We start from the raw sequence: 21,094 nt of genomic DNA on the forward strand, positions 1-21,094 counted from the left end.
ATGCACGAGACACTTAAACCTAGTTTTGTATTATTGTACCCTATTTTTCTTATTTTATTCTATTTACTTTTATTTTATTATTATTACTAGTAGTAGTAGTAGTATTTTATCTATGGAAGAAGCAAAATAAATAATTAAATAATGTATATATATACATAAAAAGGAAAGAAATATTGTCGAGACTATGCATGGACACTGCTCTGAAACGTGCCTGAGTACGGTGTCATACTCTGGCCCAAAGTTATACCAATTAACAAACACTTAACGAAAGACACCATCAATGTTCGAAATGGAGGAAGAGGTCTAATGCGCCTGACCCTCCCGGGTATTTAACATCACTACCCAAATACCAATACAGAGGAAGCGAAGCGTGTTTGTCCAATCGGATCAATGTCAGATGTTGAATTGGCCTTTCTTGAAAAGTTGTATTGGGGATAATGTAGTCGCATTACGTTTCAAGTAGAGATGAATTTGGGTTACAAAAGTATTTAGATTTAAAAATATATATGTACATTTTATCTCAATACAGAAGATAATACATGATCTGTCACTTTTCATAGATTTAAGTCTGTTTGTAGTAGCAGAGCTTTATAGAAGAAAAAATGGTGTTCCTTTATCTGTTATTTCACTTTCATGCGTCTTGAATATTTCGGATACCACAGTCTGATTGTAATGTGACTCTCTCAGTGTTCTGTTCACACAGTTCCTTTGGTAATATGTTTCCTTTTCCAGTTACCTCACGTTTCGGAGACGTTCTGCGTCTTCCCCACGGATCGTTTTCTCTTCTGACCTTATTTCTCGCTAACCTGTGAGCAACAAAGACGTTTAGTGAGTTACTTAGTGTAGTATTTGGTGTTACATAATTCTAAAGTATAATATTTTACGTGTTAATTAGGGCCATAACACAATTTTTTTTCGAATGAGTTGTGAGTCACACCACTTGTAAAGGTTATCAGGCTAGCGTTACGAAAATTAATACGAAAGTCAAAGTGCACATAAAAATCGCATATCTCTGTTAATTTCCTCTGGGGTAAAATTTTATTTATAAAAATAAAAATGATTGTACTTTAAGAACTAGTGATTAAGAGTCAATATGTTAAAAACGATATATACACACATATGTGTAAAATTAGTGCTTTGACCAGTTATAAGTTGATGCTGAGTAATTCATACATCAAACACTCCAAGTTTTTGTGTATTATGACAACGCTAAATTCAGGGATTCGATTCCCCTCGGTGGACTCAGCAGATAGTCTGATCTGGCTTTGCTATAAGGAAAAACATACACATACACACACTCGTATATTATAAGTGCATGATGATGAATTTGCACATAAAAACGCACCATGCGCACCATGTGTTCATATATCACATATTAATGATGAACAGTTGAAAGAAAAACACACTATGTGTTCATATGTTACAAATTCATGAGGAAAAATTGACATATTAAACACACGCTACTTTTTCGTGTATATAGTGAGCAGTTAATAGACAAAAAAACATAATATCTTTCGTGTACTACAAAATTACGAATTTATGATGAAATAAATGTTTTCGTATGTTGCAACATCATGCCGTGTAGTTAGCAAATACAAACTCAGGATATATTTAGTATTTTATAACTGACCTGATGATGTATATTTAGCTGACAGATAAAAATATGGCACTTTCTTATTGTATTATGTCTTCATATACGAATAAAGCGTGAGCTGTTTAGTTTAGTGTATTAGTATTTCATGGTCTCATGATAACCGAACTATAACTCATAGTTTGGTTCAATGCGATTAGGAGGACTTGAAGTAATTTACAAAACAGTCCTGCTCCACCAGTGGCTCGGCGATAAATCTGTGAACACATAATGCTAAAATTCGGGTTTCTGTATTCTGGGTAGTCATATCACAAATAGCTCCATGTGTAACAAAACCATAAACAAATTCAGATTATTTTTAGTGGATTACGATTTAATAAAAAGCAAAAATACAAGTAAAAAGGTTATGATATTTTTACTAATAATGTAGAACTTTAGTTCAAACTTTAAGTTCCAAATCAGTTCAATCTCTAAGAATTACACCAATTCAAACTGTAATTTCCAAACCAGTTCAAACTCTAAACACCAAACCATTTTAAACTTTAAGTTCCAAACCAGCTCAAACTTTAAGCACCAAACCAGCTCAAACTATAAATGTCAAATTAGCTCATACTATAAGGACTGAACCTGCTTAATACTCTGAGTAAGAGACAAAAATTGTTAATTTCTGAAGAGTAATAGCAAATAAATCCTTAAGTTATAGTACATTTAAATCATGGGAGAGAACTAAATAATAGCTTTAACCAACTCTTGTTTCTCACAAGAGTTCAGAGGTGGCTGAATCGCGAACTTAATTTATAGTCAACTGGAAGTATTGTAAAGTACGAAAACGTTTTTCTTAATACGACAAAGAACCTAAGTTCATTAAACCTTTACATATCAGTTTCTTTTCGTTAATTGTTATAAAAACAAAAACATTAGATATATCCTGGACTATTTGTAATATATTCTCACACCATTACATGAATCGTTCTGGTTGGACTGACGAGACGTGTGTTTACGATCATTATGCATCCCACTTGAAATCAATGGATTAGCTCCCCTCTGGCACAGCAGATTGTCTGCGGACTTACAACGCTGGAAATAAGGTTTCGATATCCGTGTTGAGCAGAGCACAGATGGCTCATTCTGCAGCTTTGTACTTAATTAACAAACAAAGAAACAAACAAACAATCAATGTAATTTTATAGCTAGTTAAGTGTTTGTAGATGGTGCCTTGTTATATGTGAAGTGGATAACTAAGTAAGTGATTATAGATAGTGTCTTCATATATTTTACATAGATAGATGTGTAAGTGGTTGCAGATGGTGCCTTATTATACGATAAGTAGATTGCTACCAAAGTGTTTGCAGATGGTGCTTTATTATATATTAGATAAATAAATGTGTAAGTGGTTCAATATAGGATCATGGTGTATATTAGATAGACACATATGTAAATGGTTGTAGATGGTGACTTGGTATATATTAGATAAATAAATGTGTGAGTGTTTGTAGATGGTGGCTTGGTATATATTAGAGAGATAGCTAGGAAACTGATTGTTGATTGTGCCTTTTGAATATGGGAAGTGGATCTAATGATCTAAGGTTTCGTCATAGCGTTAAGGTATATTTTTCCTGACTTAGGTTTCACTCAAGCAGTTCTTGGTCTGCTCTCTGTGTAATCAGATACCAATTAAAACTCCAGACTTTTCTTGATATCTGATTAATTTGCTAACATTTTGCTACAACACAATATTAAGAAGATTTGAATTAAACACCGAGAAATTAAATAATCTGCAGGACACAATGCAATAATTATCAGATATCCTTCAGGAAAACACATAACTTAGGACTAATATAATTTAACCATACGTATATAAACACATAATTTAGGAGTAATATAATTTACACATACGTACACAATAGAATAATTATTAAAATATATGATTATGCTTCACATGGTCTTTAGGATGTTCTCGAAAATTTGCAGACATATCTCGATCTTGTGACTACCTTTACTACGTTTTCGTAAAGTGCATAAAAGAATATCCAGTACTGACATAAAATAAAGGCATTTTTTGCTACCAAATATATTTTAACAGTTTATTTATTTCAACAAAAGAAGGAACTATCATAGAAGGACTGCCACTTCTTATTTATTCTTCTACGCTTGAGGTCTACCCTTCTATTTTCAAACGTTTCGTGTCTGCATCGTGTCGAGACATATCTTTAAATTAATAATCTTTTACAAAATTTATTAGCCCCACGCTAGTACAGCGGTAAGTCTCCGGATTCACAACGCTAAAATCAGGGGTTCGATTCCCTTCGGTGGGCTGAGCAGATAGCCCTTTGTGGCTTTGCTATAAGAAAAACACACACACACACACAAAATTTATTTACTTTATTTTTTTCAGTTTAACATGTTTCTTTCAAAATGCCTCGACCAATAGCTTAGTGGTAAATCTTAAGACTTACAACTCTAAAAAACTTGATTTCGATACCCGTGATGGGCATAGCACAGAATGCCCATTGTGTAGCTTTGTGCTTAACAATAGAGAAACAACAGAAATCTTTCAAAAAATCTTTACATTTAATCAGTGTTTACCCAACATTTCTAAAATGTTTACAGAAAGATGTTTACAGTCTAGAGTAATGGTACTATGATAAGTACCTGGACTTTACAAGCCCTTCTTCTACCATCGATGTTCTTTAATGTGATGGTTCTGGTTATTGACTATTACATCTGCAAAGCAATTTTCATTGGAGGAGACTTTTTGCGCACAACACTAAAGTCAATGCTGTTCGCTCTCCTTTCAACAAACTTTTCAAAGTCCATCAAGTGTACGTAGACCTCTGAAGTCTTATTTAAACAATCCAACATCAAAGAAGTTCAGAAGAGATGTCTTTCAGTGGTATATCATGAATTTCCATTGTACTTGATTTCGACCCACTGCTTTGCCGGTATAGATCAATACTACAAATACGTCTGTGCCCCTCTGGTACAGCGATAAGTCTACGTATTTACAACGTTAAAATCAGGGATTCGATTCCCCTCGGTGGATTCAGTAGATAGCCCGATGTGGCTTTGCTATAAGAAAACACAAAGAGATATGTCTTCTTTTTTTACAAAAATGCTAAAATTTTCTGCTTCATGCATTTTAATAGTAAAATTTGGCATTACTAACTATTATAACTTAATCCTCCCAGAAGAAATTAATTTAGAGTCCCAGCTGCACTTGCAAATCAAGATGAATGAGATGAATTGCAACAAGAATGTCAAGACATTTTTCAACATGATCACAAGTCACAGCGATGGTCAGAGATTACTCCATATGCAAATTGTTATGTAAATATATCCTTTTTTATGAATTTTTTATTCAGACTACGTTTCAACTTTCAAAGCTAATTTTCGACATAAAATTATTGTGTTTTGTTTTCTTAGTTCTCCGACCTTTTAGGTATTCATTTATTCTAATTCCCAATTACTCAATTATTTTTACGTCTTATTCACAAATTTTATTTTTAACTAGTCCTCATTTGCAATAATTTTCTTAAACTAATCTCAGTATTTCCAGGCAGTCCGGCATGGCCAGGTGGTTAGGGCGCTCGACTGGTAATCTGGGGACGACGGATTCGTATTCCCGTCACACCAAACATGCTCGCAGTTTCAGCCATGGGGACTTTATAACGTTATGGTCAATATCATTATTCGTTGGCAAAAGAGTAGCCCAAGAGTTGGCGGTGGGTGGTGATGACAAGCTGCCTTTCCTCTATTCTTACATTGCTAAATTAAGCACGGCTATCGCAGGTTAACTGCAATAAGCCTGCAAACGGTTCAAACCAAAATTTTTAACGTTATAAGCCCTCAAGCTTACTATTGAGCTTCTGGGGATCGACTAAGTAGTTTTCTAATTTATTTCATTTGTATGTAAAACATGTTGAGTACATAAACACGAATCACAGTTAAAGGTGAATTTTTAACAAATTTATTAATTTTAATTTATAATTCCTGTGTGGTTGCCATATTTTTAAACACTTTAGTTTTTGGGTAAAAAATGAAACAAAATATACGGGTTCACGAACTCAAGTTCCTCTTGGTCGTTCGGCTTTTTCCGTGACGTTTTACAACTATGACGTAATACTTGCCAAACGCGCTTCGTTGCGCGCCGACCATTTTGTTCCTCTCAGTGCTGGTGTTTTATGTAAATCTATCGGCGATTTTTTCGGATTACATACTTTGTGAGATTTTTTTGTTTTGATATTGCTACTTTATGTTTGTTTTATGATAACATGGTTTACTGCGTTGCTTATGGTTGTAAAAACAGTTCGGCATAGGACAAAAGCTTCTTTTCGTTTCCGTGCAAGGAGAAGGAACCGGCAAGGTGGCGACAGTGGGTGCGGATGGTCAATAGGAAGAACTGGACTCCTTCGCACCATGCAAAGCTTTGTCAGGATCACTTTGAACACTCATGTTTTGTGTCGGATCCCACTCTTTTGGATTCCGTGAGTTTCAAGCCAGGCAGGTTGAGACTGAAAAAAACCATCGGCAGTAGACAGGATCGTCCCCACCATCTTTCCTCGTGTAGAGCTGAGGAATGATCTCAGCCTGCAGCGTACAAATTCCATCCCTCTGAAGCCATCCCTTGCCATCACGAAAAGAACAAACGACAACAAACGCACTCTCTCCTGGTTGGCATCTGCTCGCATAAACCACACCTACACCTTGCACAAACACACGGAATATGTCATATAAATTATACATTTATGGTAAATATTAAATTAACTTATCTAGTTTGATTTTATAGACAGAATTATGACGTATAATTGAAATTCATTTTGTTACGACTCATAAATACTCGGTACAATGATTGTGGAAGGGCCGAGTATTAATTACCATAGTCGGCAAAATATAAACAAATAAAACCCAGTCTGTTATACCAATAATTTATAAACACTAGACAGGTTTCGAGATGCTTAAAATTGCACGTGAAATAATACAGACCATATTTGTTGGCATGACTTAGGCTTACCATTCTTACACTGGAGGTATGACCTACTCGGAACCGACCTGGGCGCTATCAGTATCACTCACAGTTCCGCTACTCTCGCTCGTGGAACTGTCCTCATCACTAGAATTTGTCAGATCTGTGTCAAAAGTAACTGTTCTAGGTTCGTTCAGAGTAGGTTTGAATTGATATGGCGCTACTCGACACTGTTCAGAACACAAAGTCAAATCAGTCTCCGCCACTGTTTCTTCGTATGCACTGGCCATGTTTATTTAAATTCAACGCGCTGGCGTTGGTGGTTTGTTTGGCAACTATTACGTCACAGTACTTTTCCTATCGGCAAACGTAAAAACCAAAACTTTCGGACTGCCGCTCGGAAAGGGCTCTTTCTGCACCAAGTTCTATGTTTCATTTATTAGCACATATTTTTTATAAAAAATGTAAACATGCAAAATTAATCAGTATGAGTAGTTCTTTTGACTACAAAGTTTTCTTTTTTCTGTAAAATTCACCTTTAAAGTTTCATCAATACCATTTATATACTTTCATTCATATGGTTAAATTACGATGTTAAAAAAGGAAAACTCAGCGTAGGAGTGAAAATTTTAGAGTATTGTTAGTGGCAATAATTTAAAGTGTTTCAAAAATATTCACGTGACTAACCATAAGACGAAACTGATATATTATCAAGGCACACTTGCAACAGACGTCCTTAATCGTTGAAATGAGTTCCAAACTTCTCCAGTTACGTCAAAGTCGTCATTATCTTTATAGCCGAATAGAAAATATCTCAGTTAAGGTAAACATTGTATTCGATGATGTTACAAAGGAAAAATCTATTAAATACTGAAATTTCACATGAATTACCAATGCTGAAAGAAGTATATGTAAATATTATTTTACCCTGAATGAATTTTTTTAAAATTCTGCAAAGAGTTTCTAACGACACATTACACATTCTAATGATGTCATTCAGACTGTTGCACAACTTATAATCAGTTGTTCTTCTTTTTATTTCTGTCGGATTAAAAAGAAATACTTATGAGAAAATTTAGAATGTGTTTTTCATGATAAGTTGTAATCTTTCAAGACCCATACACGTGTGTTTCAGATCATCAGTGGCGAATGATGATATGAAATGACTTTTTTGGTTTGTAATTAATCTTAAAGCTACAAAATGGGCTATTTGTGCTCTGCCCACTATGGATATCGAAACCTGGTGTAAGTCCGCAGACATACCGCTGTGCCACTTGAGAGACCGTAAAGAAATTTAAATGTTCCAACAAGAAGTGGAATTTCTGACTTATGTACTTTATCTGAAAATAACACTTTCAGCATAATAACTAAGATAATACCTTTAATTGAATGTTATATTAAAACAATATACAAAAAGAAACATAAAAACACACAAAATGATCGTTTACTATCAAAAATATAGCTGAGCACACTAAAGGCCACGGCTCTAATGTTTGTTATCTGATTAAGAAAAGTGGTTCCATAAAAGTTAAGAAATATAATTATATATTTATTTATCTATGTTTAATAGTATTAAGATACTTTCAGAAGGCTACAATACATAGTAAATTGTATTAAAGATTTTATTATACCAATAGTGTTAAATCCTTAGGGCTAAAGAGCGTTTAGCTTAGCAGTTGGATTTTTAAACCTAAGAGACACCTTACATGCATGTGGGCTAAATGGTCAGGTCATAGGGTTTTTGGATTCAGGAAAGGTTATCTTTATTTTTGAACTAAGGATCAGAGAAAAGACATCTAATCAGCAGCGCCCTCTGTCACAGTGGATGTGTTCAATTCTGTGAACTGGATAACGGGATTTAGAATTGGAATTTTCTGCCAAGTAACGGAATTGACTGTCACTTTTATAATGCGCTCGCAGGTTAAAGTACGAAGCGTGCTCATCGGCATCTCACTACGAACCCTAAAACGTTAAATCCAAAGTTCAACACGCTAACCACTTAATGTAACCAAGGTTTTGTACAAGAAGCATGGGCCCTCCGCTTGTATGTGGTTCAAAGATGTCTTCACAAACAGTTGTTTATTTTTCCAAGAGTAGTGAGTGGAACAGCACTGTAGAAAAATTGCGAGTTTTATGATAAAAAGTACTAAACCTAGCACCAAAGTAATATGTGGTATACTAGTTAGTTCCATATGTGAAAATATTCTACTTTAAAGCATTTATTCATGCGCGAATTGATTCAATATTTTACACATACCTTGTTTTCCACAAAATAAAAGTATAGAATCTGACAGTATTGTGGTATCTGATGCGCTTATTAAGTTTAGAAATTACTACAGCACTAATTAGATAACTTGCACATCCGCTAATGACGCAAATATTCTCATATCGTGTGTAAAAATAATAAACATTTTTACAGTATCGAAATTTAACCACTTAAATATATATACAGGGTGGCCCGTAAGTCCCTACCCATCCATATATCTTATGTATTCAGTGTATCTGTGTGCTATCCCTCATTCTCGCTGCATAATATTATGCGACGCCATGTTCTGTGAGACATTTTCCTCAACATAGCAGGGGTTATTGTTCCAAATGCTGCGGTAACAGCTGCCTTCAACTCATCATTAGTATTATAACGTTGTTTATTATTACATATGGATAGGTAGGGACTTACGGGCCACCCTGTATATATTTTCCATATATTGGGGAAAGGCGTTACACTGGCTGTCATGATATAAAAGACAAAAGATACGTTTGGTGTAAATATTTTTAATTACTTTATTTTGTGAATACATATTTTATGATTTATGGTATGTTTTGATTATTGTTATTATTATAAGAGAGTTAAAAGCAGACAATTATTGGAACTCATGTTTCTAACTCATTGATGTTGAGAATATAGCAACCAGACGATTTAGTAATAAACATATAAATAATATGTGATCAACGGGAAACTGCAAATATACAAACACAAAAGAGGAAAGAACGAAGTGATAGCGAACGAACGAAACATTTTAACGTGAAGTCAAGTCCGGTAGAAGTGATAGGCCTAACGTTTAATGTGTTATAGTAAGACTAACTGTATAAAAGAAAATAAGAATAATAATTTATATCATGAAATTGTGGTTCTAAAGTAATTTAATCACAGCCTGAGTGCACTTTGACAAAAGGAACAGAAGATATTTTAAAGAAAGAAGACCAAACGATTACTGTAAGAGAAGTATACGACTGGACTACGTTGTAACTGAATTAATTATACACAGAATACTAGTGCGATATAAATAAGAAAGGTAGATTGGCTTGTCAACTAAAGTAATTGAATAGGTCTAAGTGGGCTTTTGACAAGAAGAATAGAATCACATAGTGTTTATGATATCCCTATAATTTCTATGGTGTAAATAATTTGTTGTGCTTACGTTTAACTGGTTCTGAATATGTATATATTATTTTGCAAACAAATGAAGTGAGCGCTGTTCATTTATTTTTTCATATTTACCGTCAGCAAGTCACAGACACCTACTGTACAAATATCCTACGTCCGACAACAACACAATCTACCTGATACATATTTGTACTATTAAGAAGTATAATTGAAAGCCTTTAATTGACACTGGCAAAAAGTATAAGTTTTGCGCTAATAGTTTACACCTTTAATCCTTTTAATTAGTTTTGCCTCCAGTTAACAACGTTAAATTCTGGGTTTCGATACCCGTGGTGGGCAAAACACAGTAACCCATTGTGTAGCTTTATGTTTAACTACGAACAAACAAACCAAGTAGCCCTGTCAAGATAATCCACCTATGCCTGCACCAATGAGAACATTTAAATATCATATAAATACAATGAAAATATTCCCCGTATCTGACTTGTTCAGTATGAAAATGTTGTATCAAGACGCAATTTGATAATCTTGACAAAATTTAAAGCGATTTGTTGTATAAAACTGTTATATTTCAAACCTTAAAACCCAAAAATCTATTATTGTGTGAAGTGTCCGTCACACCAACATAATAAGATACATAGAAGCATTGACCTTAAATGTTTACATCTCCTCCCTCAAATTTTTTTTTCATTCACGTTTGATTAATTCGGGTGCAGTCTGTGAAGCTTCCGATAGTCTCAACCACATCAGCTGGTATGACTCATCTTTTTCCAACACCAGTTTTTTTTAGTGTTGCAAGTGTGGGCTTATGACGCAACGCTTACCTTTATACACGTTCACATTGGTATGAAACATAACACATGTGTTGAACCAATGCATCATTTGAAAACTGTAATCTTTCCATCAACTGTCCTTTTTAGTTTGGTAAAAAGTTCCTTCATAACTTTGTTCACGTCTGCGCATTCGCTTATCCTACCATACATAATAACAACAAACGTCTCTAAATTACGAATACACTCATCTGACACATTTTCAGCGACTCACAACTCTTCTTCAAATTTGCAAGTCATTGATGGCAAAAAAAACAACATCGTGTCTCCCAAGTTTTTGTTTTACCCAGATTTAAAAAAAGAAGAAACAGGTTCGTGTCTAGAAAAATCGTGGAAAAGGGGGTCAGTGCTCTCGAGAGTAATTGACCAAATATGTTTTCAATTGCGTGAAATAACATAAATTTCCTGTTCTGCCCTGTGCCAGATTCTATTCAAAGCTCATCAAGATTTATTTGATTAACAATTGAGACTGCCAAATAACAACATCTGTGCCGACTGTACGAGACCGCATCTGAAGATTGAACAACCATTCTAGGAGCAAGGTGCTAAATCCGGAAACATTTCGAAAGTAGTACATTCTTACTCTATCATCTGCCGTTCTCATCTCTTTGCTAAGAGTGGACATTTTAATTGCATGTTTAAACAGAAAGGAAAATATTTGTTTGTTTAGATGGATCTCGCGTAAAGCTATCCGAGGACTGCCTACGTTAGCTGTCCCTGTCTCCTGTAACTAGAGGAGAAACAAACTAGTCAACATTACTCACCGCCAAACCTTGGGATACTCTCTTTCGATCACATTGTAATGCCCCATGGCTGAAAAGCTGAGCATGTTCGGCGACGGGATTCCAACTCACAACCTGCAGATGGTGGTCAACTGCCTTAACCCCAATAGCCACAGAGGAAAATACATTTTTCTTTTCGCCATTCATACGAAGGAAGTCCATAACAAACGCAACATTTAGTTCAGTCTATGAGTAATGTAGGCATGGACTTTGAATTTGGATCTGAGGTGTCGGCAAAACTTAGTTGTTTTGTCATTTTATTAACTTAAATTGTAAAAAAAATTGAATTGTCTATAAATTTAAAAAGTAATGCTGTCCGGGAGTTTTCTATGAACACTGCATTTTGTGACGTATTTCCTGAACCTTTATCATTGATTTAGCCTTTTATTAGATGAAAAATACTAAAATATTGATATATCTTACAAATGTGTAGTTTTAGTCACATATCAACGTAGAACTATTGTAGCAAAAGCAAATACAGCAAATGCAAATATCATGTGCATGTATGTACTCGCAATTTTTCAAAAATTTACATGTCAGTGAACAAACTTGAAAACATATTCAGGATGATTCATACATTTAAACCAAACGAAGCATATAAGTACTTAAATAAGTCACACAATACTTAAATCCCCAAGTGGAACATCGATTACATCTACGAACTTACACGCTAATTTTTGGCTTTAGATTTCCCGCGTTGAACACAGCAGGTAATCCAGTGTGGCTTAACTCTAAAAAACAAACATGTAGCATTTGCACTTCTTCGAAATGATATTGAAACCATTTACGAACGGGCAGCTGACTGAATTTCGCATATCTTCATATCTGGGATTGATCGATATGCAAAGTATAATATTTATGCTGAATTTGTTACTTTTATCACAAAAACTTACAATTCGAGTAAAATACTGGATTACTTAGACTATTAGATTATAGTTGATTAAAACACCAAAACTAAATAAAGAAATATATATGCTTTCGTAAATACATATAAGTAGTACCATGCAACTAGGCCCCAAGTGATACAACGATATGTCTGCGAAGTTATACTTCTGGAAACAGGGTTTCAATACCCGTGGTTGATAGACAGACCTTTGTGTATTTTTATGTTTAACAATAAATAGCACTGCAACTAAGATTTGTTGGCCAGGTGTGTTAAGGCGTGCGACTCGTAATGTAAGGGTCGCGGGTTCGAATCCCGTCTCACCAAACATGCTCATTCTTTCAGCCGTGGGAGCGTTATAATGTGACGGTCAATCCCACTATTCGTTGGTAAAAGAGTAGCCCAAGAGTTGGCGGTGGGTGGTGATGACTAGCTGCCTTCCCTCTAGTCTTACACTGCTAAATTAGAGACGGCTAGCGCTGATAGCCTTCGAGTAGCTTTGCGCGAAATTCAAAAACAAACAAACCAAACTACAACATTAAAATCTATGGACTGATTACCCGCCATAAATACAACAATTAACTGAATATGACGTTGCTCTAAAACAAACAAACTGTATTTACGTTGCAATAACGCCAAAATGCAAATATTTTAAATAAATGTTATCTGTTCGCGAACGTGCGGATAATTCTGTACAGGAGCATTTGATAAACTGGAAAATGTTTTATGATTAGCTGATATACAAGCATGTATGTGTATGTATATATATATGTATTTCACAGAAAAAGAAACGCATCCAACTAGTTTGAAATATGTTCATTTTCAATAATTAATATTGAGAGATAGACAATTTATATCCAAAAGAAAACGACATAATAGCTTCAAAATAACAGGGTGACCAAACAATTATTTTTTCGATGTACAAATTGATGTCTTTATTGTGTGTATTACGTGAGACAGTTCCGTTTATTTGAATCGGTGCGTTGCACTAACTGATGCTCAACATGGCGGAAATGAAAGACTCGTGTCAACTAAATTAAAGGGAAGAAATAACACGATGGAAAGACGTTGAACTATTAACATTTGTTTGTTTGTGATCAAGCATAAAGTTACACAATGGGCTGTGTGTACTATTACTACCACGGGTAATAAAACCAGTTTATAGCGTTGTAAGTTTCAAAATATATTGCTGTGCCACTGGAGGGTTTGTTTTTTTGTTTTTGAATTTCGCACAAAGCTACTCGAGGGCTATCTGTGCTAGCCGTCCCTAATTTAGCAGTGTAAAACTAGAGGGAAGGCAGCTAGTCATCACTGCCAACTCTTGGGCTACTCTTTTACCAACGAGTAGTGGGATTGACTGTAAACTTATAACGCCCCCACAGCTGAAAGGGCGAGCATGTTTGGCGCGACGGTGATGCGAACCCGCGACCCTCAGATTACGAGTCGCACGCCTTAACACGCTTGGCCATGCCGGGCGTTTCCACTGGAGAGATAATTACAGAAAAAATTATCTGTATTCTGCACACTACGGGTATCGAAACCCGGTTTCTAGTCGTATATATCGATAAACAAACAACTGTTCCATTGGTTGAATAATAAAACAAAGCCAACAAAAGTGCTTTAACCAGAGTCATTGTCTCAATATTATACACAAACTGAAAAGTACACTATTTTGGTAATTGTTTGCTTGTTGAGTTTCAGGTAAAGCTACTCCAGGGCTATCTACGCTAGCCATTCATAATTTTAAAGTACTAGACTAGAGCGAAGGCAGTCAATCTTTTTCATTTACTGCCAACTCTTGTGTTAATTTTCTACTAAATGAGTAGTAGGACTGACCATAAGTTTATAATGCCTCCATATCTGAAAGAGCGGGCATGTTCGGTGATCGGATTCGATGGTTTCGAGTCTAGTACTCTAACTACCAGGTCTATATTCTAACACCACCAACAAATATGCAGTTTTTTTTTCTTCAAATCAGGGAGCGCTGCTGCAAGCCTAGTTCCTGAGACCTTGTGTCACTAAGAAAGCCTTCAAAACCTCTCAATAGTTGAAGTATAGTGTATTTCGTTTTAAGATAAATGTAGGACCCAACCTTTCGATTTCTAGTAACAGATATCGATGAGCTTTTATAAAATTATACCCAAATGATTAACTGAAATAAACTCCGGCTATAACGTATACACCAGTCTCAAGAGTATCAAAAAATCGTTCTAGGCTTTAAAAATACTTGAAAATCACGCAGAAAGATCAATCCCACGGCCTTAATGATGCTATGGAGTAAAATAATGGACTGGGTTTCCATCATAGTTGGGTTTTATGTACTTTAACAATACCTCGCAATCAATAATAAAAACTGTTAGTTATAACCACTAGTCGATAAAAATTTGTAGTAAAAATATAATAACTAAACACAGGGAAATGGAGAAAATTGTTCACAATAAACATTGTATGGAATTAAAAAGAAATGATACACTGACTTAATCCGTTATTTTTTATTGCAAAGATAATTGATGTTCAATCTGTTAAGGGTTAAGTGCACCATATAAAAATGATGCTGAATATACAGATCAGAAAGTCACTTAACAACCATAGCCGAACTAAAGTCGCGGTGAAGTGGAATGTATCAGAAATAGTTTTTGACATTTTAGCATTCATGGGTAGTGTGATGTCTCCAAGACCGTTTTATCCAGTGAACAAAAGGGCAGTTACCCATGACTCACCACCGTCAACCACTACACTTTGCGATTACAATAATAAATAATAAAATATGAATGTATAATAAAATGGTACTAATAAACTAGTTTTAAATACATATATATATTTTTCCTTCTTTATTTCTTTAATTTTTAATGTTAATAAATAGTTTACCGATTTCCATGATATTTTCTTAAAAACAAGGATAAGTTTATACTTCTCCTAGGATCCACCAGTGTTTTAACGCAGCGCTAGATACCACCGAAAAGTGATTGCTTTCGGAAATGATATGTAAGAGACCTTTTCAATGCAAAATACTCACACTCTCACATCATCAAAATGTGTTCAAATCGACGATTTAGAATTTCTAAATCAAGTACCGCCTTCAAATATGTAGTCAGCTACCGGTCAGTAACTCTTTCTTCCTTTGTGAACCTGACGATGACCGAAGAAGGTCAAAACGTTATTCGCTCCTCTACTAGTACTTTCTCTACCCATACCAGCCGTTTTTAAATATATAATTTTCTCTACAAGTGGGTTTTCTCGTCATCACGAAATATGGATCAATTTGGGGCACCAGAAAAAGACCTGAAATTAGACGTACTCCAGGTGAAACTCCACAAACATAAATACCACTATCAAAAGCTGTATACATGCCTCAGAAAAAGATACCAACATAACCAAGAAGGATCTCTGTTTGGAAAAGCGACATATGTTGCTTCCTCAACATATCTGTTCAATTATTGCATACTTCAAACAGCTGAAAATAAATTGGGTATTCATGTTATCACATACACAGACAGGTCGTACAATTCGCCTACCGATTTCTGCGCGATCGGACTGTTGGCAGGATGTTGGGAAGTCGTCTTCTTCGTACATTATATGAATTATGGGAAGGCTTCACGTAGTAGGGATTTTATTTGACGATGACAGTCTTACGACGGAGCAATTTGTAATGGAAGCAATACACTGCACGGATGTTGTAAAGACGCACGAATGATGGATAGACTAGGACTGGAAGTTATAACGAGTTGTGGTTCCAAAACTGTTTTAATATAACGTGTTCAATCTCCGTATATTTAAAATATAACAGAAAACCCAATTTTCTTTCACTGTTTACAAGTACACTTCTGAACATTTTATGAAGTCGTGACCAATTCAGAGTTTCACTTAATTAGAGTTACAGTAGCCCATATGACGCTAAATTGCAGTTTTCTAACGCACGCTAACGATTCTTACAGAAAAAAATATATTTACTGATAAGTACAACTTAGCGTACATTTCTCCTAAAGTGCGACTATGAAGTCGATAGATTTGAATAGATGTTTACTTCATTTTGAAAACCACGCTTAGCAAACCTCAAACTGTTTATAGATCAGTTAAGCCTTGCCCTTTATGATTTATGGACGAAGGCAAGGGATGGTTGTGGAGGAGTAGTTTTGAGTTTAAATTTTGATAATTATGTTGTTTTTGGTTTGTACTAAGTTCATTATTGTTTTATAGCATTATGTGTAATCGCCTGTGACCAGTTAATTTGTTACATAGTATTGTATATATTGTTTAATATGTGTGTGTGTGTAATCACACTAATCCTCCCTAGTGGTTCAGCGGAATGTCTGTGGACTTATAATACTTCTATACTCGTAGTAAACACAACACAGATAACCCATTGTGTGGATTTGTGTTAAACAAAGAAACAATTCACATTAATCCAGTAAAAGCACCCAGTGCTAAGAGGTTATATAACATCGCACTTAGTTTCTGTCCATTTAAATTTTTTTAAGGTTATTAAAACAACATTTAAATCGCCACGCTTGCCTTTGCTTCTGATGCTAGGAAAATGAAACGGAAAACTCGCCAATGTACACCTTACTTTAATGATAACGTTAATCCTCGCTATAGCTTTGAAGTAGATCATAAAGTAGTACAAGCTCATCAAATTTATTATGTTCAAACTGAAATTCCAATCCTGGTTGTATTGTATTGGAATCTACGCGCAAATTTACAAATGGTGAGTATCGTTGACTTGATGTCTTCTCTCCTGTAAATCAGTTCAAAACTGAGGACTGCTAGTACAGCTAACGTTAATGTAGCTTTAGGAAACAAAGTAATGACATGGTCTTCGACTTACTATCACGTCTCTGCTGCCTGAACAAACTGACATTAAAATCTCTGAAATATCAGTATGTGTGTAATACTGTTGTTCAGTGATAATACAGTATTTCAGTCATTATCACGTCTCTGCTACCTGACTTAAATTACGTTAAAATCTCAACCATTTTTATGCCGTCGTTTTATAATCTCACTGTAGTTAACATATAAGTATATTTTTCTTCACTTCTCTTTATAAGTTATTTTAATCACTAATGTACTCTTCTTCCCTGAATGCTATGGTCACTTGACTTGTTCCGGGACCAAAGAAGTTTAGGTTACGATTCAACGTACTTTCTTAAAAATAGCACACAAATTTATGAGTCGTTATTAGGCTATTCATACTTAATTAAATTACGTTACGTGTAAAACTTAAAGTTACCTTGAGGACTGAATGATAAGTATGCGTAACACATTAAGTCACTAATATATTCTTACTATTAATATCCCCGAGCTAAGAAGTTTCGAATTATTTGTTACAATACTACGTTTTTCCATTCAGAACTTCTAGTATCTTCTAAAATGAACTGTTACTTGAAAAATACTCAAAGTAAAATATATATATGCAATAAATTACTATACGTACTCGCCCCCTTTCAGCCAAGGGGTTTCACAATGTAACGAATAATGTCGTTAATCATGGGTAAAAGTGTTGGCGGTGGGTAGTGTTAACTATATGCCTTCTCTTTATTCTATCACTACTAAATTATGGACGATTTAAGTAGGTAGCCCTATAGTGGATTTGCGCAAAATTAAAAGAAAAAATGTTGAACTTCGCACAAAGCTACTCGAGGGCTATCTGTGCTAGCCGTCCCTAATTTATCAGTGTAAGACTAGAGGGAAGGCAACTAGTCATCACCACCCACCGCCAACTCTTGGGCTACTCTTTTACCAACGAATAGTGGGATTGACCATAACATCATAACGCCCTCACAGCTGGGAGGGCAAGCATATTTGGCGAGACGGGGATGCGAACCCGCGACTCTCAGATTACGAGTCGCACGCCTTAACGCGCTTGGGCATGCCAGGCCTAAGAAAGAAAAAGTAACGTACAAAATGGCTTTTATTTCCAGCATGTCTAGAAGTTTATATAACTATCATGGTTTTAATATTATTTGAATTTCTTCAGTGTGACAAAATGTCGTTTGTTTCACAGAATAAGAGCATCTTAGTTGCTACTACCAACAAGAAAATGTTTAAAATATTTTCAAAATTGATGAGTAAAAGCAGCTTGGCAAATCTAGTTCAACATGGTTAGTGCCAGGGTAACTAAATTTTTGAATCTAAATAAACAGTGTTTTTGGTATTAAGGAAACTACGGAAACTGGATTCTTGAAATTAGGGAACAAGGTATTTCAACCTATAAAAACAATGCTTTCAAAGCACTAGAAGCTGACTTTTCAAAAGTAAGGAGCCTAGTTTTCTATATAAGATGTACTGGATGTTTTTTAAAGAATTTTTGAAGCTAAAAGAATAACATAATTTGTAAAATTACAGCAATGTTGAATGTTGATATAAATATTAAAACCTTCTTTACTGTTAAAACTTATCTACATAGAATGGTTGCACCAGCGATAAAAACGTCTTACCCGTTTTACAAAAACAAATTTCCTTACTGTCAAAGCTGTGACTTGTGATGAAATAGAACTAACTGATTGTTGCCAATAGTAAAATAAATTATTTTATCTCTCCATCACCTATTATCAAGCTACTCAAAGACCTACCAGCAAAAAAATACATTTGTAGTTTGTTGTTATTTAGCTGTAATATTTTGGTATCTAATCATCTTGATATTCTCCACTTGATATCAATTATAGTTATAACTTCCGTTTCTTTTAAAAGAGTATATATTACGTTCCTCTCTTATAAACAACATTTGTTTGTTAGCAAGTGCAAAGTAATATAAAGCTTCAGGCTTGTCGCTAAGCTACTGGAGGGACATTAAAAACATATAATAAAATCGTGAGCATGTAGGTTACTAATATATACCTTTAATTAATATTGATATAAATAGAGGAATTTCTTAAAATTAAGACAGTGACAACAAACATTTGCTAAATAGTCAAATGCATTTTTGGTAATTGTATTGAACAATGGTGATCAATTTTTTATTTAAGTAATATTTTTAAACACTTTATTTTATGCTTTTCTTACTACCAATACCTCTCAGCGGTAAGTATCAAGGTTTATAACGCAAAATAAAAAGGTTGAAATATATATGATAAGCACAGGTGACCCATTGTGTAGCTAGCTATATGCTCAACAAACGATCTACTTTTTACTAACATTAGTATTATAATGTCACTTACAGTATCAAGTTCCTTGGACCTATTGTTTCTTAATAGACTTTTCAGCTAATGATCTAATAGTTAATTCTAATTTAATTACTTTTCTGTGTGTTCTACTTCATTATATTATTTCTATCAACGTTTTGAATATTAGATTAGTTCTGTGTATCTGAGTAAGAAACCTTTCACATGGGGACAGTTCGATATACCAAAATATTTTAGCCACAAGTCCTGGAGTTTTATTTATCTTTCTTATTCTTTTCCATCCTCTTTCTCTAATAATATTATTATTATTATGAAAATGTTGACAATTTTTCAAAAGTATAGAAAGCTTTAATTAAAGGTAACAATAATACAGGTCTCTGGAATGGTTACAGATATATTATCGGCTATGTTCCTGATGTAACATTATATACATGTATTATATAACAACCAAAATGGACATTAGACCTATATGTGTAATTCCTCTTACGTTCAATTTTCATAGTACTGACTCTTCGAAACATTGGTCCGTTGAACTTACAACTCTTCGGAATATCTCAACTTTTAAAGTTGAATGCCAAAAATGAAAAATAGTTCGTTCGTATTAGTATAGTATTAAGTGATTTGATTTTTAAACTACTTACTTATATTACTTATCTAGGTTGCTGTTTCGTCTTAATATGGAAAATTATGGCAAAGCTTTTATAGTTTATATATTAACATTTAAAACAAAAAATTTAGAATTAGCAAGTTCTAAAACTGCAGCTATTTTTTGTTTTTTACGCGGCATGGATGTTTTTTTAGTTTGTCTTTATTTAATATCCTTCAGGTAGTAATACATTTCGAAATTAAAAATAAATAAAAGCATAATTAACGCTGGATAACACAAGAAATAAAGAACTTTAAATCTTTCTAGTTGTTAATGCAAACTTGCAATTTAAACCCTATTTTAAAAGTTCATAACAAAAATTACCTTAGCCTGCTGAGAATGTGTTTTACCTAACTTCATCGTCTGCTCATGTCTGTTTCATTGAGGGAATTTTCCACTCCCGCCTATCTTTTCTTCTGACCAATAAAACCGTACCATCTAAGTTGGGGCTTACGTGTAAACTTGGCGATATGCCAAGCAGACGCACCGGCAATACTAGTTCACATGTATTGTATGTTCGCCAATTTGGTCAAAATCTTAAGTTTTAACTTCCCAAATCCAATTAAATAGTAGGATTTTGGATAGTTAAATTTTCCACAAACCGAATGAACAAGAGAAGGAGCATAATTTACTCATTTAATACGGTTACTAAATCGATTTCGTTGAGAACATACCTTAAATTATAGCTTATACTACAAAAATACTTGAAAATTCAAAATAACCAAAAATAGTACTTGGCTGCTAAAAATTTGCCTTCTGCATACTTCTGATCATTAGGTAGACGTATTTGTGGAGTATACTATTTCATTTCGTAATAAAGTAAGTCCAAATCTGATGTCTCGTGTTGGGCTTTGGTGTTGAAATACAATGTTCAAATAATTTTGTATGGGATTTAG

At 34.4% G+C, this 21,094-nt stretch overlaps 1 long non-coding RNA gene across 1 annotated transcript; it reads right to left on the reverse strand.

Moving 5' to 3' along the window:
* Positions 1 to 487: 487 nt before the first annotated feature.
* On the reverse strand, positions 488 to 20,652 carry LOC143222264 (uncharacterized). The gene is made up of 2 exons (XR_013012136.1): positions 20,523 to 20,652; positions 488 to 806 (listed from the first exon to the last, which is right to left on the reverse strand). It is a non-coding gene; the product is annotated as an uncharacterized LOC143222264 (long non-coding RNA).
* Between the last annotated feature and the right edge of the window lie 442 nt (positions 20,653 to 21,094).

Source organism: Tachypleus tridentatus, chromosome 8, assembly GCF_004210375.1.
Source record: "Tachypleus tridentatus isolate NWPU-2018 chromosome 8, ASM421037v1, whole genome shotgun sequence".
NCBI classification, from domain to species: Eukaryota; Metazoa; Arthropoda; class Merostomata; order Xiphosura; family Limulidae; genus Tachypleus; species Tachypleus tridentatus.